Source organism: Salmo salar, chromosome ssa11 (genome assembly GCF_905237065.1).
Source record: "Salmo salar chromosome ssa11, Ssal_v3.1, whole genome shotgun sequence".
Lineage (NCBI taxonomy): Eukaryota > Metazoa > Chordata > Actinopteri > Salmoniformes > Salmonidae > Salmo > Salmo salar.
The window spans coordinates 78422165-78440095 of record NC_059452.1 but is presented as its reverse complement, the minus strand read 5'-3'; the positions used below and the strand labels follow the sequence as shown (position 1 = coordinate 78440095).

Sequence of the window (17931 nt, the reverse complement as noted above, 5' to 3'; positions counted from 1 at the left end):
TAGCGAAATAATACATCTTAAAATATAAGGAACTGGAACACAGAAGTACTCAATCACCATGGTAGAGATAAAACACAGCAAATAGAGGACATAGAAGGCACAGTATGTGGGTATGTGAAGATGTATTGTGATGGAAGGTGGGGTGTCTGTTTTTGTGTTTAGAATAGCGTGGAGTTAAGTGAGTGAAAAAGGATAACGGTTGCAAATCTCAGAGCCCATTGTCACGCCTGCTCCCCCTCCAACTCTCTGGCGCTCAAGGGTGCCAGCCTGCCCTTCATTACGCACACCTGTCTCCATCATTACACGCAGCTGCGCAATATTGGACTCACCTGGACTCCATTACCATTACCCTTATATATCTGTCTGTTCCTCAGTTGGTTACTCGTGTCAGCATTATAGTCGTTGATGTCGTTAGTTTTCCCCTGTCCAGACACTGTTCTTGTTCCTGTCTGTTGTTTATTACATGTTCACTCCCTGTACTTGCTTCTCATCTCCAGCATCTGTCCTTACACCCATGTGTGTTCGTGAGCAGGGGTTGTGAGAGAGAGCTTTCAATTTTGTGCAGATATATTTTGAAATAAAATTATTTATTATTTATTGTTCTATCATGATGGATAGGTCCCCAACCCTATACCCTAGATACCCACGAGAGCGACCCATACACTAAGGAGAAGTCCTTATCTGTTTTATGGGCCTAGCCTATACACAGTCAAATCAGAAAGATGAATGCGGTCAGAGACCTACTAAAGTAGCACCAGCCCCTCAAGATTCTGAGCCTTCCTGGCAGGGTTGGTCCTGCAACGCCCAAGCCCCATGATGGGAGTACATAATATTCAAGGAAATTCTCAAAGCTGTTAATGAGAAACTTGACGACGTTGTACCTAGCCTGTGGGGATTCCGGTGGGGTGCACCCACCCAGGTAGTGCCAGTGCTGGCAACACTAGCTGCAGTAACCCATGGTGAGGGGGTCACACTCGGACAGAGAGGGGGCATATTATTGTGGCCCTGGTGGTACAAAATAATCAAAGGTCTGACTGCACAGAGACGCTTTGGAAAATGGTCACAATGGGGGACCAGCGTGTGTTTCAGAGGAATAGGGTGAATCTGATTTCCATCACCTAGGACTTGACGACGGTTAATCAAAACTCCCAATTTTTGCACATTTTTGCTCAATTTTGCATGCCTTCTCAAACAGCTGCAACTGTATATGCATTTGTAAATCAAGTCCTTTCTTTAGATGGGCTCTGGAATGGAACAACTGTTGAGCATTTGAGTTTATGGTTGTTTGTGGGGGAAAGGGGTTGAGTGTGTGTGAGTGTGTGTGTGTGGGGGTATCCCATAACTGTTGCTAGGGAGTAAAGATGTTAGGGACAATATAGGATGAATCACAATCAATTGTTTGCTAAAATAATTGCTTGCCAAAAAATGTAATTTTTGTAATGGCAATCCTGGTTAGAGGTAACAAACCTTTGCATGAACTGCCTACATTACTACGAATATTATTAGTTAATTATGGAAATTAAGATAAGCAGGTTTTAAAAAAATAAAAAAGGATGAATTGTTTAACACTTATTTGGTTACTATATGATTCCATATTTGTTATTTCATAGTTTTGATGTCTTCACTATTATTCTACAATGTAGAAAATAGTCAAAATAAAGAAAAACCCTGGAATGAGTAGGTGTCTCCAAGCTTTTGACTGGTTTATATACACTGCTCAAAAAAATAAAGGGAACACTTAAACAACACAATGTAACTCAAAGTCAATCACACTTCTGTGAAATCAAACTGTCCACTTAGGAAGCAACAATGTTTGACAATAAATGTCACATGCTGTTGTGCAAATGGAATAGACAACAGGTGGAAATTATAGGCAATTAGCAAGACACCCCCAATAAAGGAGTGGTTCTGCAGGTGGTGACCACAGACCACTTCTCAGTTCCTATGCTTCCTGGCTGATGTTTTGGTCACTTTTGAATGCTGGCGGTGCTTTCACTCTAGTGGTAGCATGAGACGGAGTCTACAACCCACACAAGTTGCTCAGGTAGTGCAGCTCATCCAGGATGGCACATCAATGCGAGCTGTGGCAAGAAGGTTTGCTGTGTCTGTCAGCGTAGTGTTCAGAGCATGGAGGCGCTACCAGGAGACAGGCCAGTACATCAGGAGACGTGGAGGAGGCCGTAGAAGGGCAACAACCCAGCAGCAGGACCGCTACCTCCGCCTTTGTGCAAGGAGGAGCAGGAGGAGCACTGCCAGAGCCCTGCAAAATGACCTCCAGCAGGCCACAAATGTGCATGTGTCTGCTTAAACGGTCAGAAACAGACTCCATGAGGGTGGTATGAGGGCCCGACGTCCACAGGTGGGGGTTGTGCTTACAGCCCAACAGACGTGACAGAGTCTGGAGACGCCGTGGAGAACGTTCTGCTGCCTGCAACATCCTCCAGCATGACCGGTTTGGCGGTGGGTCAGTCATGGTGTGGGGTGGCATTTCTTTGGGGGGCCGCACAGCCCTCCATGTGCTCGCCAGAAGTAGCCTGACTGCCATTAGGTACCGAGATGAGAACCTCAGACCCCTTGTGAGACCATATGCTGGTGCGGTTGGCCCTGGGTTCCTCCTAATGCAAGACAATGCTAGACCTCATGTGGCTGGAGTGTGTCAGCAGTTCCTGCAAGAGGAAGGCATTGATGCTATGGACTGGCCCGCCCGTTCCCCAGACCTGAATCCAATTGAGCACATCTGGGACATCATGTCTCGCTCCATCCACCAACGCCACATTGCACCACAGACTGTCCAGGAGTTGGCGGATGCTTTAGTCCAGGTCTGGGAGGAGATCCCTCAGGAGACCATCCGCCACCTCATCAGGAGCATGCCTAGGCGTTGTAGGGAGGTCATACAGGCACGTGGAGGCCACACACACTACTGAGCCTCATTTTGACTTGTTTTAAGGACATTACATCAAAGTTGGATCAGCCTGTAGTGTGGTTTTCCACTTTAATTTTGAGTGTGACTCCAAATCCAGACCTCCATGGGTTGATAAATTGGATTTCCATTGATTATTGTTGTGTGATTTTGTTGTCAGCACATTCAACTATGTAAAGAAAAAAGTATTTAATAAGATTATTTAATTCATTCAGATCTAGGATGTGTTATTTTAGTGTTCCCTTTATTTTTTTGAGCAGTGTATATAAGTGTGCACAATTATTAGGCAACTATTAGTGTGCAGAATTATTAGGCAACTAAATTACAAAAATAATTTCTCTCAACTCACTTATTTATTCTCAATTTTTAGAGTAAGTGTAACAGATAACTAACACAAAATGACAATTATATAAAATTTCTGGCCTTTCAAAAAAATTCTGTGACCAATTTAGCCACCCTTATTTTCAATAACTGCCATGAGCCTTCCATCCATGGAGTCTGTCAGTTTCTTGATCTGTTCACGATCAATTTTTGCTGAAGCAGCAACCACAGCCTCCCAAATGCTGTTCAAAAAGGTGGATTGTCTTCCATCACTGTAAATCTCACGTTTGAGAAGGGCCCACAAGTTCTCAGTAGGATTTAAGTCAGGTGAGGAAGGGGGCCAGGTCATTATTCAGGCATCTTTGAGGCCCTTGCTGGCTAGCCAAGCAGTGGAGAACTTGGATGCATGTGATGGAGCATTGTCCTGCATAAAGATCATGGCCTTCTAGAATGCTGAGGACTTCTTCCTGTACCACTGTTTGACGAAAGAATCTTCCAGAAACTGGCAGTAGATTTGGGAGTTGAGTTTCAGTCCATCTTCAACCCGAAAAGGTCCAACTACCTCATCCTCAATGATAGCAGCCCATACCAGTACCCCTCCTTCACCTTGCTGGCACCTGACTCAAAGTGGTGCCCTGTGTCCATTACTGATCCAGCCACGGGCCCTTCCATTTGGTCCATCAAGAGTCACTTTCATTTCATTTGCGCCTTTTCTTCCCCATGCGTTTTTTGCGCCCCAGTTGACTATTCGCAACAAAACGTTTGATTGTCCGGTGGTCACACCTCAATAGTGTAGCTATTTAAAGAGTGTCGCATCCGTCTGAAAGGCATTTTACATTTTTGGCTTTTCAGTGTCAGTTAAATCTCTTTTTTGTCCCATTTTACCTGAGGTAATGAGGCTGCCTAATAATTATGCACACCTTGATATAAGGTGTTATTCACTTTCGCCACACCCTCCCTCATTACACAAATACATATCACCTGAAAATGATTAAATCCAATAAGCATTCAAGTTTATATGGTTTGGAGTTCGAAAATGTGAATAGAAATAATGATAAGATCAGAATACTCACTTGCCTAATAATTGTGCACGCAGTGTAGTCATCTCACATCAGATACAGAGGTACCATACTCTGGAATTCTTATCTTCACATTGCCTAAACCTCATCATCCCTCAATAACTTCAAGCAAAGATTGATGAACCAAACTACCCAATATTCCCCTCAATGCAGCCTAACTCTCACACTCACACATAATCAAATTTGTTTTTTCTTGTATTCTGAATATATCATGTAAAAATATAATTAATAAGCTTTGTTTAACCTTTTGGGCTTTCAACCTCACCTGCACACCATTTTGTCTTCTTTTTTTTTATCATATGTTTATTATTTTCCAATATATATATTTTTTAAACATACCGCAATACAAACATTGACATTCATTGTACTGCTAGATTGAGCTCACGACCATCAGTATACAACAGAGTCCTGCCCCTCTACGCCACAGAGGAGCTGACAGAGAGGGAGATCGCTGTATGAACCTGAGAGCTCAGAATCACAATCATCTCAGTGCCAAGATATACTATCGATCACTCTGGGGGAGCGGGATGGTGTTCCCGAAAATGGAGAAGCAGCAGGCCATTCAACAGCCAATTCAAAGATAAAGGGAATTGGAGTGGAATTTTACCTGTTTCAACGGATGTGCTACCTTGTCCCAGTCCTACTGTTTCAACTCTCTCTTTCAACCTATGAATGCTCAGCTATGAAAAGCCAACGGACATTTGCTTCTGTGGTGTTGAACTGTTGCACCCTCTATAACCACTGTGGTTATTATTTTGATGTAAAAAGGGCTTTTGTAAAATACATTTGATTGATTGATTGTTTGCTGTGCTGGATACTGTGTGTTCACTAACTGTATGAGTGATGGGATTTTTATATAGTATCTGTAACATATGTTGGTGTGTATTTAATCTGCATCTTAACTTCTTAAAGTGGCAATCAGCAGTAGAAATAATAACAAAGTCTCCCTGCTCCTCTTTCGGTAAAAAGCTGAAGGATGGGGATGGAGAAATGTAACCACTCTCAAATTGGTACCCTGTGGCTCAAATTGGTACCCTGTGGCTCAGTTGGTAGAGCATGGTGTTTGCAACGCCAGCATGGTGTGTGCAACGCCAGGGTTGTGGGTTTGATTCCCACGGAGGGCCAGTACAAAAAAATGCATGAAATGAAATGTATGCATTCACTACTGTAAGTCGCTCTGGATAAGAGTGTCTGCTAAATGACTAAAATGTAAATGTAAAATGTTGAATGGGATGGCCAACTTAGAGGACAAAACAAAACTTAACTCACACATACACAAAATAAAACAAAATCCTATTAGGTGGTACATGTATAAGAAGACAGCATATAGTCATTACAAGCAGTGTAGTTAAGCCAGAAATAAATATTGAGTGGAGTACAGCACAGAGTAGCAGCAGATCATCAACCCAGTTATGAAGCAGGACTAGACCATTTATCCAGTATCAGCTGCCATATTTTGTAAAACATTGGACTTCTATTGGAGGTATTGTATAGAATCTTCTCTATATGTATTACATTCCCTAAAAGGTACAGTCTCCAGTTTCCAAAATTGCAATATGAGCCTTTTGGCTAATAGAATACAAAAAGAGACAGCCTTCCCTTCCTGGTTATTCCCATCAACTGTAACCAAACAGAGCGATCAATGGGTCTGGGGCTAGAACTCTATCGAAGGCCTTAGATAAGTCATCAAAAATGAGAGCCCAGTAAACATGTAACTTAGGACATGTCCAAAATAAGTGGGTCAACGTCCCCTCATCCAGCTTGCACCTCTCACACAGTGGTGAGGAGTCCGGGAATATTTTATGCAGTTTTACTGTTGGGTAATGTAACCTGTGTATCACCTTAAACTGAACAAGGTTGTGCCTGGCATTCACTGAACTGTGGTTTATATTCCTGAGAGCTTCTACCCAGTCCTCATCTGAAATTTCTGAACCAAGTTCTTGTTCCCAAGCCCTTTTTAATAGTGTCTGTGGATACCTCTATGTGGGCCTGTAGCACATCATACAGTCTAGAGACTGACCCTTTTGAATGGGGTTTGACAAGGATCAGGCTATCTAATGTAGGATTATTTGTCTTAATGCCACACTGTGGATGTGTCCTTAAATTCCTGATTTGGAGCTATCTGAAAAAATGTGTTGTTGGCATGTTAAACTTACCCTGTAATTGTTCAAATGAAGCTAAATGACCATCAATATATATGTTACCGATTGTTGTGAGCCCCTTCTCCCTCCACTGTGAAAACACCATATCATCCAATGCAGGGTGGAAAGCATGATTCAGGCAAATCGGGCTGTCAATGTATACAGTGGGTATGATTACAGTCATAAGTGGCTTTTTTCACATATGATGGACTATTAACAAGTGCAGGGAGTGAGGAACGTTGACAAGATGCCTGCTCAATCAAAAGCCATGAAGGCATATCATTCTGTCACGTCCCAGGTAAACTTTCCCTCCATGCACACCATTTTTACCAGTTTTTTATCTGTACCGTTTTGTCTTTCACTTATTTTCTTTGGTGCGAATAAATAAAACCTAAAACCTATGAAGTATCGTGTCTATGAAGTTACAGCCTGGAGAGGGAGTGAAAGTTGGACTTCTTGTAACGATGTGCGTTGAGAGTCGGGAAGCAAGTACAAGGAGAGAATATTTTAATAAATAAACTGAACATAATACAAAACAAGAAACACTAACGACGCACCGACATGAAAGAGAAACAGAAATAATAACAACTGGGAAGGAAGCAAAGGAAGTTACATAAATAGGGCAGGTAATCAAGGAGGTGATGGAATCCAGGTGAGTGTCAATAAGCGCTGGTGTGCGTGCCGATGGTGACAGGTGTGAGTAATAATCAGCAGTCTGGTGACCTAGAGGCCTGAGAGGGAGCATACGTGACACTTCTAAAATAAACAGCATAGGGACATATCAGAATATACAGTTAAGGTCAGAAGTTCACATACACCTTAGCCAAAGACATCCTAGCAAAAATTCCCTGTCTTAGGTCAGTTAGGATCACCACTTTATTTTAAGAAAGTGAAATGTCAGAATAATAGTAGAGAGTGATTTATTTCAGCTTTTATTTCATTCATCACATTCCCAGTGGGTCAGAAGTTTGCATACACTCAATTAGTATTTGGTAGCATTGCCTTTAAATTGTTTAACTTGGGTCAAACGTTTTGGGTAGCCTTCCACAAGCTTCCCACAATAAGTTGGGTGAAGTTTGTCCCATTCCTCCTGACAGAGCTGGTGTAACTGAGTCAGGTTTGTAGTCCTCCTTGCTCGCACAAGCCTTTTCAGTTCTGCCCACACATTTTCTATAGGTTTGAGGTCAGGGCTTTGTGATGGCCACTCTTTGTTGTCCTTAAGCCATTTTGCCACAAATTTGGAAGTATGCTTGGTGTCATTGTCCATTTGGAAGACCCATTTGCGACCAAGCTTTATAACTTCCTGACTGATGTCTTGAGATGTTGCTTCAATATATCCACATAATTTTCATTCCTCATGATGCCATCTATTTTATGAAGTGCACCAGTCCCTCCTGCAGCAAAGCACCCCCACAACATGATGATGCCACCCCCGTGCTTCACATTTGGGATGGTGTTCGTCGGCTTGCAAGCCTCCCCCTTTTTCCTCTAAACATAACAATGGTCATTATCAGACCAGAGGACATTTCTCCAAAAAGTACGATCTTCGTCCCCATGTGTCGTGGCAAACCGTAGTCTGGCTTTTTTATGGTGGTTTTGGAGCAGTGGCTTCTTCCTTGCTGAGCGGCCTTTCAGGTTATGTCGATATAGGACTTGTTTTACTGTGGATATAGATACTTTTGTACCCGTTTCCTCCAGCATCTTCACAAGGTCCTTTGCTGTTGTTCTGGGATTAATTTGCACTTTTCGCACCAAAGTACGTTCATCTCTAGGAGAAAGAACGTGTCTCCTTCCTGAGTGGTATGACGGCTGCGTGGTTCCATGGTGTTTATACTTGCATACTATTGTTTGTACAGATGAACATGGTACCTTCAGGCGATTGGAAATTGCTGCTAAGGATGAACCAGACTATTGGAGGTCTACATTTATTTTTCTGAGGTCTTGATTGACTTCTTTTGATTTTCCCATGATGTCAAGCAAAGAGGCACTGAGTTTGAAGGTAGGCCTTAAAATACATCCACAGGTACACCTCCAATTGACTCAAATTATGTCAATTAGCCTATCATTTCACGGTAAGGTTGTATTTGTAAGGTTGTATTCGGCGCATGTGACAAATAACATTGGATTTGATTTGATTTAGAGATGGTAAGTCCGGTCTGACTCAAAGGCACTCAGGTTCCCACAGGCGAGGAAAGGAACTATGATTCAGTTGGGTCCCTGGTCCCACGTCAAAATGTTAAAGAAGATCGTAAACTGGGATTACAGGAGGGTGACGTCTTTTCCACGGAATATCTACACAGGAACCACAGGATAGGACAACATTCACAGCTAATTTAATTCCACAAAGTTCCAAACCCACTACATCAATGAAATTCTCATCCAACATTCAGCCTACCTTTGCAACAAACGTTCCTTCAGGATTCAGTACCGATTTTGTAATGCTTAGTGCCTGAGAAGGTATATTTAACAAAATATTGTAAAGGGATGAACAATACATATAACTGGATCAGCCATTTGGTATTCAACTGAATATAACACTTGTTGCAGTGTGGTACTCGCAGCTAATATGAGCTGAGCCTGAACGTACTCATCCACATCATGGAGTCCCGTCACTATGGAGACAAGCCAGAAAATGACCAATGAGAGAAGCCATACGCAAATAGTCCAATGACAAAACAACAAACTCCAAAGTGGCCACTAAAAGAAAAGCATGTAACTAAATGCCTACATTGAAACCAGAGGGAATAGAACACTAACCGTCTGGTGCTCCATCAAACATTACCAGGTCTGCAGGCTGTCCTTCAAAATGCAGATGAACTTCTGGGCAGTGGAGATCTAAAAATATTAAAGCAACAGATATTTTTGACCCACCAGCTTTGTTGAAATACAATTTGAGTGCCTGATCCAAATCTGTCACACAATGGCTTGATTCCAAACCAAGCACTTATACCCGTCCCTCTGCCCTTGATGATGACTTGCACTTCCTTCTCTGAGAGGTCTGGAATCCAGCCAATGGTGCAGCCAATTCAGTGTTCCAGAATAGTGTGCAGTCTCTACAGGTCCTTGTGGGACAGACTTTTCCTTGTTACCTTTATGATGTCTCCCTGGATCTGTGTGACCCCTGGGAGAGGAGTCATGGCCTGGGGGTCCACCACCACAATCTTCACCTCCTTACTCTTCTCCTATGTCAAACAATCAGATAACAAAACAGTATTAGTGTTATGCACACTATTCAATAACACCACATACTAACTGCCAACCATGCTTAGAGGAGAAGGAAAGTGAGTGAGACCAACCTGAATTTATGGCTGAGGACCTGGCTCCAGCTGCCTGACGGCTCGTGTACATTAGTACGTGGTAAATTGCGCGTGCCACTCCAGCCGCACAGAGTGGCTCACCTGTGGGTGTGCTGGCAGCATATAACAGCACGTTTGATTGTGCATCAAGAATTCAGCATAGCACGTTTGTATGAAGGTCTGGTTATTAAATGGGTATTCTCCATTTCATGAATTTACTCACAGGTAAATAGTAATATGCACTAAACCGCTCTGGTGAAAAATATTGCAGTGTCACCACTTCGGCAGTCGATGCCTCTCCTTGGTCGGGTGGTGCTCGGCGGTCGACATCACCGGTCTTCTAGCCATCATTGATCCGTTTTTCGTTTTCCATTGGTTTTGTCTTGTCTTCCTACACACCTGGTTCCAATCCCATTCATTACATGTTGTGTATTAAACCCTCTGTTTCCCCTCATGTCCTTGTCAGAGATTGTTTTGTTTGTATGCTTGTGTATTATGGAATGGTGCGCGACGGGGTCTTGTACCCACTTTTATTTATTATGCACTTTGGTTTTGGAGTTTTATTAAACTACTCCATTTATACGAAGTTCGATTGTCCTGCGCCTGATTTCCCTGCCACCTACACACAAGACATTACATACTGCCCTGTTTCAAGTCCTCCACATGGCTGGGAGAACCTATTCAAGAAAGTAAATTCATTTCTAAAATAAAGTATTATTAGCTAACTAGCTACAGTGCAGGCCAACTTTACATATGGTATAGCTAGCTAGATAAGTGAATTAAATATCACTGTCAAAGTGAGAGAGTAGGCTATTCTGAATAGGGAAGGTACTTTTGTGTAGTTTCAGTCCCTAGAAGTGAGGACAGAGACAATAGTAACATAATGTTCAGTGCTGTATAATTTGAATATCCACAATGACCTGGTGATGTGAAAGTTTAATAATGACATTATATTCCTACAGATACCTTGCAGATCTTCAAAATGACTGTCAACAGTTCAAGGTTGCGTGACAAGGGCCCTCTGGGACTGCCTCCTGGGGGAATTCAGGCGTGTGAAGGTCACCTGTGTCCTGCATAACTTCATTAGCATGGACATGAGAACCAGGATGGGATCTGCAGCTCGCCGCCATGTGCCAGAGGAGAAGTCTGCTGCTCTGCTGAAATGTTTCAAGGAAGGGGTCCAACAACGCAGCAAGAGAGGCAATCTGTGTGCGGGAGATCTTCAGCTCCTACTTCTTTGAAGAGGGTGCTGTTCCCTGGCAACACCATAGACTACAATAAAAGAGCCATCCACATTGCAATAAGAGTATTCTTCCATTTACTTAGTTATGTCAACTGCAGTTATTCAATTCCCAGTTTCTCTCCCTTTGATTTCTACTTCTCAGGCGAGGGTGCTGTTTAGGTAAGGGTGATGTCTGTATAAAAGCAAAACAGGCTCTTTTGAGTCACCCATATTGAAAAAATTTAGAACAATTAGACACCCTATAACCCACACCTACACACTAATGTATCAATCTGATTGATGGATTGTGTTGTGCAGTAAGCAGGCTCAGGTGTATAACTGTGGCTCCTTCCACCTTCAAAGAAAACTGTAGGCAAGAGGGCCAACCATCACGAATAGTAAGACACTTCATTATTTCTTTAACTACACTATATTGAGACTGAGACCGATGTCTTGCTTCCGGGCAGGCTAAACACATTCTTCACACGCTTTGAGGATAAAACAGTGCCACCGTCGCGGCCTGCTACCAAGGACTGTGGGCTCGCCTTCTCCGTGGCCTATGTGAGTAAAACATTTAAACGTGTTAACCTTCGCAAGGCTGCTGGCCCAGACGGCATCCCTAGCCGTGTCCTCAGAGCATGCGCAGACCAGCTGTCTGGTGTGTTTACGGACATATTCAATCTCTCCCTATCCCAGTTTGCTGTCCCCACATGCTTCAAGATGGCCACTATTGTTCCTGTACCCAAGAAGGCAAAGGTAACTTAACTTAATGACTATCGCCCTGCAGCTCTCAGTGCTTTGAGAGACTAGTCGAGGATCATATCACCTCTACCTTACCTGACACCCTTAGACCAACTTCAATTTGCTTACCACCCCAATAGATCCACAGACAATACAATCGCCATCACTCTGCACACTGTCCTATCCCATCTGGACAATAGGAATACCTATGTAAGAATGCTGTTTATTGACTATAGCTCAGCATTCAACACCATAGTACCCTCCAAGCTCATTAAGCTCGAGGGCCAGGGTCTGAACCCCACCCTGTGCAACTGAGTCCTGGACTTCCTGACTGGCCGCCCCCAGGTGGCAAACGTAGGAAACATCACCTCCACTCCACAGATCCTCAATACTGGGGCCCCACAAGGGTGCGTGCTGAGCCCCCTCCTGTACTCACTGTTCACCCATGACTGCGTGGCCAAGCACGCCTCCAACTCAATCATCAAGTTTGTGGATGACACAACAGCAGTAGGCTTGATTACCAATGATGACGAGACAGCCTACAGGGAGGAGGTGAGGGCTCAGTGAGTGTGGTGCCTGGAAAACAACCTCTCACAAACCGTCAACAAAACAAAGGAGACGATCGTGGACTTCAGGAGAGAGTGCACCCCCCATCTACATCGACGGGACCGCAGTGGAGAAGATGGAAAGCTTCATGTTCCTGGGTGTACACATTACTGACAAACTGAAATGGACATCCCAGACAGTGTGGTGAAGGCGCAACAGAGCCTCTTCAACCTCAGGAGGCTAAAGAAATGTGGCTTGTCACCTAAAACCCTCAAACTTTTACAGATGCACAATTTAAAGCATCCTGTCCGGCGGTATCACCGCCTGGTATGGCAACTGCACCGCCCGCAACCGCAAGGCTCTCCAGAGGGTGGAGCGGTCTGCCCAACGCATTACTAGGGGCAAACTACCTGCCCTACAGCACCCGATGACACAGGAAGGCCAAAAAGATCATCAAGGACATCAATCACCCGAGCCACTACCTGCTCACCCCACTATCATCCAGAAGGCGAGGTCAGTATAGGTGCATCAAAGCTGGGACCGAGAGACTGAAACAGCTTCTATCTCAAGGCCATCAGACTGTTGAACAGCCATCACTAGCACATTAGCGGCTGCTGCCTATAGGCATAGACTAGAAATCACTGGCCACTTTAAGGAATTGAACACTAGCCACTTTAATAATGTTTACATATCTGGCATTACTCATCTCATATGTATATACTGTTTTCTATACTATTCTACTGCATCTTAGTCTGTTCCGCTTGGACATCGCTGGTCCATATGTGTATATAGTCTTAATTCATTCCTACTTAGATTTGTGTGCATTGGGTATATGTTGTGTAATTTGTTAGATATTACTGCACTGTCAGAGCAAGAAGCACAAGCATATCGATACACCTGCAATTACATCTGCTAATAACGTGTGTGTGACCAAATACATTTGATTTGCTTTGTTTGTCCGTGTGTCTGTCCATGTTTTTCAGTATAAAGTACTCTGCAGCCACTTAGTGTGGACACCAGGTGAGGCCACACACAGAGATTCTTGTTGGACACTGTCTCCTTAACTACCTTATTTTCTCAATAACATACTCTCTCCTCTTCACTTCATCCTCTCTCCCCTTCTCCCTAAATCCTCTAGGTTATATCAGCTGTGTGGGTGAACCCCTCCCGCATCTGAACTGGCTACATAGAGGGCACAGCATGATGAGAGGTCACTCGGTCAGGCCAACAGGATATATTATTAAAGAGATGCTTTACATTGAAATTCAGATAGCGATGTAGTAGTCCCGGAGTTAATGATCCAAGGTCAGTTTTGCATTTCACCTCCTTATGATGACCGACAGTGTTAGCATGTTCAAAACTTTTTTTACATTTGTATTTATTCTATTCTATCTCTCTCTCCATCTGTCTCTCGCCTGCAGGTATGTTTTGATGTGAAAGAGGATGCCAACCCCCAGTCCCGGACATTGCCACCCCACCCGCTCTTAAGATAACCTTTGGGCCAACTGGGAGCCAACGGCTGGTTAGGAGACACCGCTAGAGACACTATTATGTAATTGTGATGAACTGAGAGAATATTAGGGTAGCACTGTAATTCATTAATCATATGCTGTATTCCCTGCTCCTCTGTTCTTAGCGCTTTCCCTTTCTGTCTTTTACACCTCTCTCACCACCTCCTCTTTCTTCCTCTGTTTTTAGATGTGCATTGAAGAACAGATTGAACTTGTATTTATAATATTTAGAATGCATGAATTATGTATTTATAACACTTAATGATAATGAACTTCTTTCCATAAAGTGTTTCACATTCTCTACTGGTTGAAATTAAGTCTCTCATTTGATGAAATAATACTCCTGTGTCCTCAGATCAGTGCAGTTGAAGGAAATTGGATATTGAGATGAACCGGTTTTAGATTATTTACATGATGCATAGGTGTAGTGTACTGTTTTTTTTAAATTCTGTTACAAATCAGCCTTTAACAAGTTAAATCATGTTTCTAGTCTACTGCATAGTTAAAATATGTAACCATTTATGTCCCAGAACCAGGATTTGTAGACACGGTTGAAGTTTATAATTGTAATACATACATGCAGACACAGCATTTTTCAAAGACTGGAGTTTGATAGGACAGAAAAGGAATGTCTCCCACACATTCATACCTGAACTGGACCTTTATTTGCCAAGGTAGAGTACATGATCAGTGAATATATTCAATGTACAGGCTACAATGTGGGGATCTCATGCATGGTAATAACTACATGTATATACGACTTGCATCATTGGCATACATTTATATTATATTCTACATTAATGTAATTCAGACTGTTTTGAAGTTGATACAACCGGCTATGATAGCTGAGGTTCATAGCTAGGTTCTGAACCAATATTTATATCAAACGTTTTAGGGTCCATACACAGATCGGCTACATAGCTAGCTACGCATCCTTAGGCATACAGGTATTTTTATCCTCCACTGCACAATAAGCAAGAACATAGTTAGCTAGCTACGTTACTTCAGCTGCATTGCATGGCAAATATCAGCAAGGCAAGCTTACAAAGTTGTACATTCAATTTGCATTAAATGCTTTAGCTTGCTAGTTTCTTTACATCCACTGTTTCACAAGATGACAGCCTGGTTTTCTCAGGAGTCCCTAAAACACTAAACACTAACTACAATTGCATACTCATGTCACAACGCCATAAAGCTAGCTAGCTATCTGGCTAATGTTAGCTTGTCACCTAGCTTGCTAAATAGCGATTTTTGTAAATTTACTTTGACATAACTATGCATAATTGTTAGTCTCTACATTAACTAACATATTCCTCTCAACTGTACATGTTATGCATTATTTGTTATGACGTTATAATTACTTACGCTTGCTGACATCCTAGTATTTTTGTCAGCTATCTTTGCTGAAGAAAGTCTTCAGCGTTGGGTCCCATAGCTTCAAATTCGTCATGGGAACCACTTGATATGATTGGTCATCGCCCAGCGGTCGTCGCTGGTGATTTGCATAAAGATGGGAAATGTAGAACTTTTTCAATGCCTTCCATGCTATGTTTGTGATGCCCAACGGTCCCCTGACCTCTCCGCTTCTCACCACTTTCCTTTTGTTGAAAATGAATGGGAAGCGGTATTTCACCACGCTGCACCGCGTGCTAGTGTACACGGGGCATGAGGCAGCACACAGGCCTACTGCCCTCTTCACACCTGGGAAGGAGAAATGGATGTGAAAATCATATACAAGTAACATTACAAATATGGATGATAAAACTCATCTTCCTATTCCTTTGGCATGATGTTATATCTTACAACATCCATCGATACCCAATATCATAAGCCATAAATATCTGATGTTGACTTAGGGTGAACTAGTGAACTATGCCCAGAAAAGTTTACCCAAATGGCCTTCTTGTCTTAGATCAAGCCAAACTCCTCGTCAAACTGCAGTAGTTTGAAGACACTCCTGGCCATTCAGCCCTCATCATTGGCCAAATGGTAGTAGATATCCTGTTTGTCTTTGGAGGAGTGACACATCTTCAAATTGTTGCTTTTTTTTTTTTTTACTGAAATATCACATTTACATAAATATTCAGACCCTTTAATCAGTACTTTGTTGAAGCACCTTTGGCAGCGATTACAGCTTCAAGTTTTCTTGGGTTTGACGCTGCAAGCCTGGCACACCTGTATTTGGGGAGTTTCTCCCATTATTCTCTGCAGACCCTCTCAAGCTCTGTCATGTTGGATGGGGAGCGTCACTGCACAGCTATTTTCAGGTCTCTCCAGAGATGTTCGATCGGGTTCAAGTCCGGGCCCTGGCTGGGCCACTCAAGGACATTCAGGGACTTGTCCCAAAGCCACTCCTGCGTTGTCTTGGCTGTGTGCTTAGGGTCGTTGTCCTGTTGGAAGGTGAACCTCCACCCCAGTCTGAGGACCTGAGCGCTCTGGAGCCGGTTTTCATCGATGATCTCTCTGTACTTTGCTCCGTTCATCTTTGCCTTGATCCTGACTAGTCTCCCAGTCCCTGCCGCTGAATAACATCCCCACAGCCTGATGCTGCCACCACCATGAGCACCGTAGGGATGGTGCCAGATTTCTTTCAGATGTGACGCTTGGCATTCAGGCCAAAGAGTTCACTCTTGGTTTCTTGTGGTGCCTTTTGGCTAACTCCAAGCGGGCTGTCATGTGCATTTACTAAGGAGTGGCTTCCGTCTGGCCACTCTACCATAAAGGCCTGATTGGTAGAGTGATGCAGAGATGCTTGTCTTTCTGGAAGGTTCTCCCATCTCCACCGAGGAAGTCTGGAGCTCTGTCAGAGTGACAATTGTGTTCTTGGTCACCTCCCTGACCTAGGCCCTTCTCCCCCGATTGCTCAGTTGGGTTGGGCGGCCAGCTCTAGGAAGAGTCTTGGTGGTTCCAAACGTCTTCCATTTAAGAATGATGGAGGCCACTGTGTCCTTGGGGACCTTCAATGTTGCAGAAATATTTCGGTACCCTTCCCCAGATCTGTTCCTCGACACAATCCTGTCTCGGAGCTCTACGGACAATTCCTTCAACCTCATGGCTTGGTTTTTGCTCTGCCATGCACTGTCAACTGTGGGACCTTATGTAGACAGCTGTGTTCCTTTCTAAATCATATCCAATCTAATTAATTTACCACAGGTGGACTCCAATCAAGTTGTAGAAGCATCTCAAGGATGATCAATAAAAACAGGATGCACCTGAGCTCAATTTCGAGTCTCATAGCAAAGGGTCTGAGTACTTATGTAAATAAGGTATTTCTGTTTTTTGTTTTTCTTTCTAAAACCTGTTTTCACGTTGTCATTATGGAGTATTGTGTGTAGATTGATGATGATTTTTTAAAATTTAATCCATTTTAGAATAACGTAACAAAATGTGGAAAAAGTCAAAGGGTCTGAATACTTTCCGAATGCACTGTACGGTTTGCATTGTGGGTAGGTTTAAAATCTGAATTTAAGAAATAGGCAAGGTTTATGACTTTGTGGCTGTGTTAACTAGTGACTACCGTCTGAGTTCCCTACATAGTTGCTTTGTTAGCTCCTTTTCAAAATTCCATGCATCAATTAAACCATCCTAGGTTTCCATATCTGGTGAACAAAAGGTGCAATGTAAAAAGTTTATGAATAATTTTTTTGTATGTGACTATTCCGCTTTTTTTATTGATGTTATTTATATATATATATATATATATATATATATATATATATATATATATATATATATATAAACAAATATTTAATTTAGTCATGAGTAGGCTAGAATACTGTTATAATGAGCACAGTTCACATAGTCCAACAACATGTCTCTTTTTCAGGTGCTTCAACACTATAGATCTTATAGATGGCAGTAAAATCATGAGTAGGCTACAAACTCAGTCCATCAGAGAGGACATATCACCAACTGCAAAAAAACATACAACATTGGTGGCTGGTGGAATCTTAATTGGGGAGGACAGGCTCATAGTAATGGATGGAACAGAAGGGTATCAAATACATCAACAAATGGTTTCCATGTGTTTGATACCATTCCATTTACTCTATTCCAGACATTATTATGAACCATTCTCCCTTCAGCAGCATCCTGTGATATACAACCATATACAACATAGCCTACAACAAAACATACAAATACAACATACAGTA

General features: G+C 42.7%; 1 pseudogene; it reads right to left on the bottom strand.

Moving 5' to 3' along the window:
- Positions 1-8560: 8560 nt before the first annotated feature.
- Positions 8561-15805, bottom strand: LOC106563352 (putative tRNA (cytidine(32)/guanosine(34)-2'-O)-methyltransferase; annotated as a pseudogene).
- Between the last annotated feature and the right edge of the window lie 2126 nt (positions 15806-17931).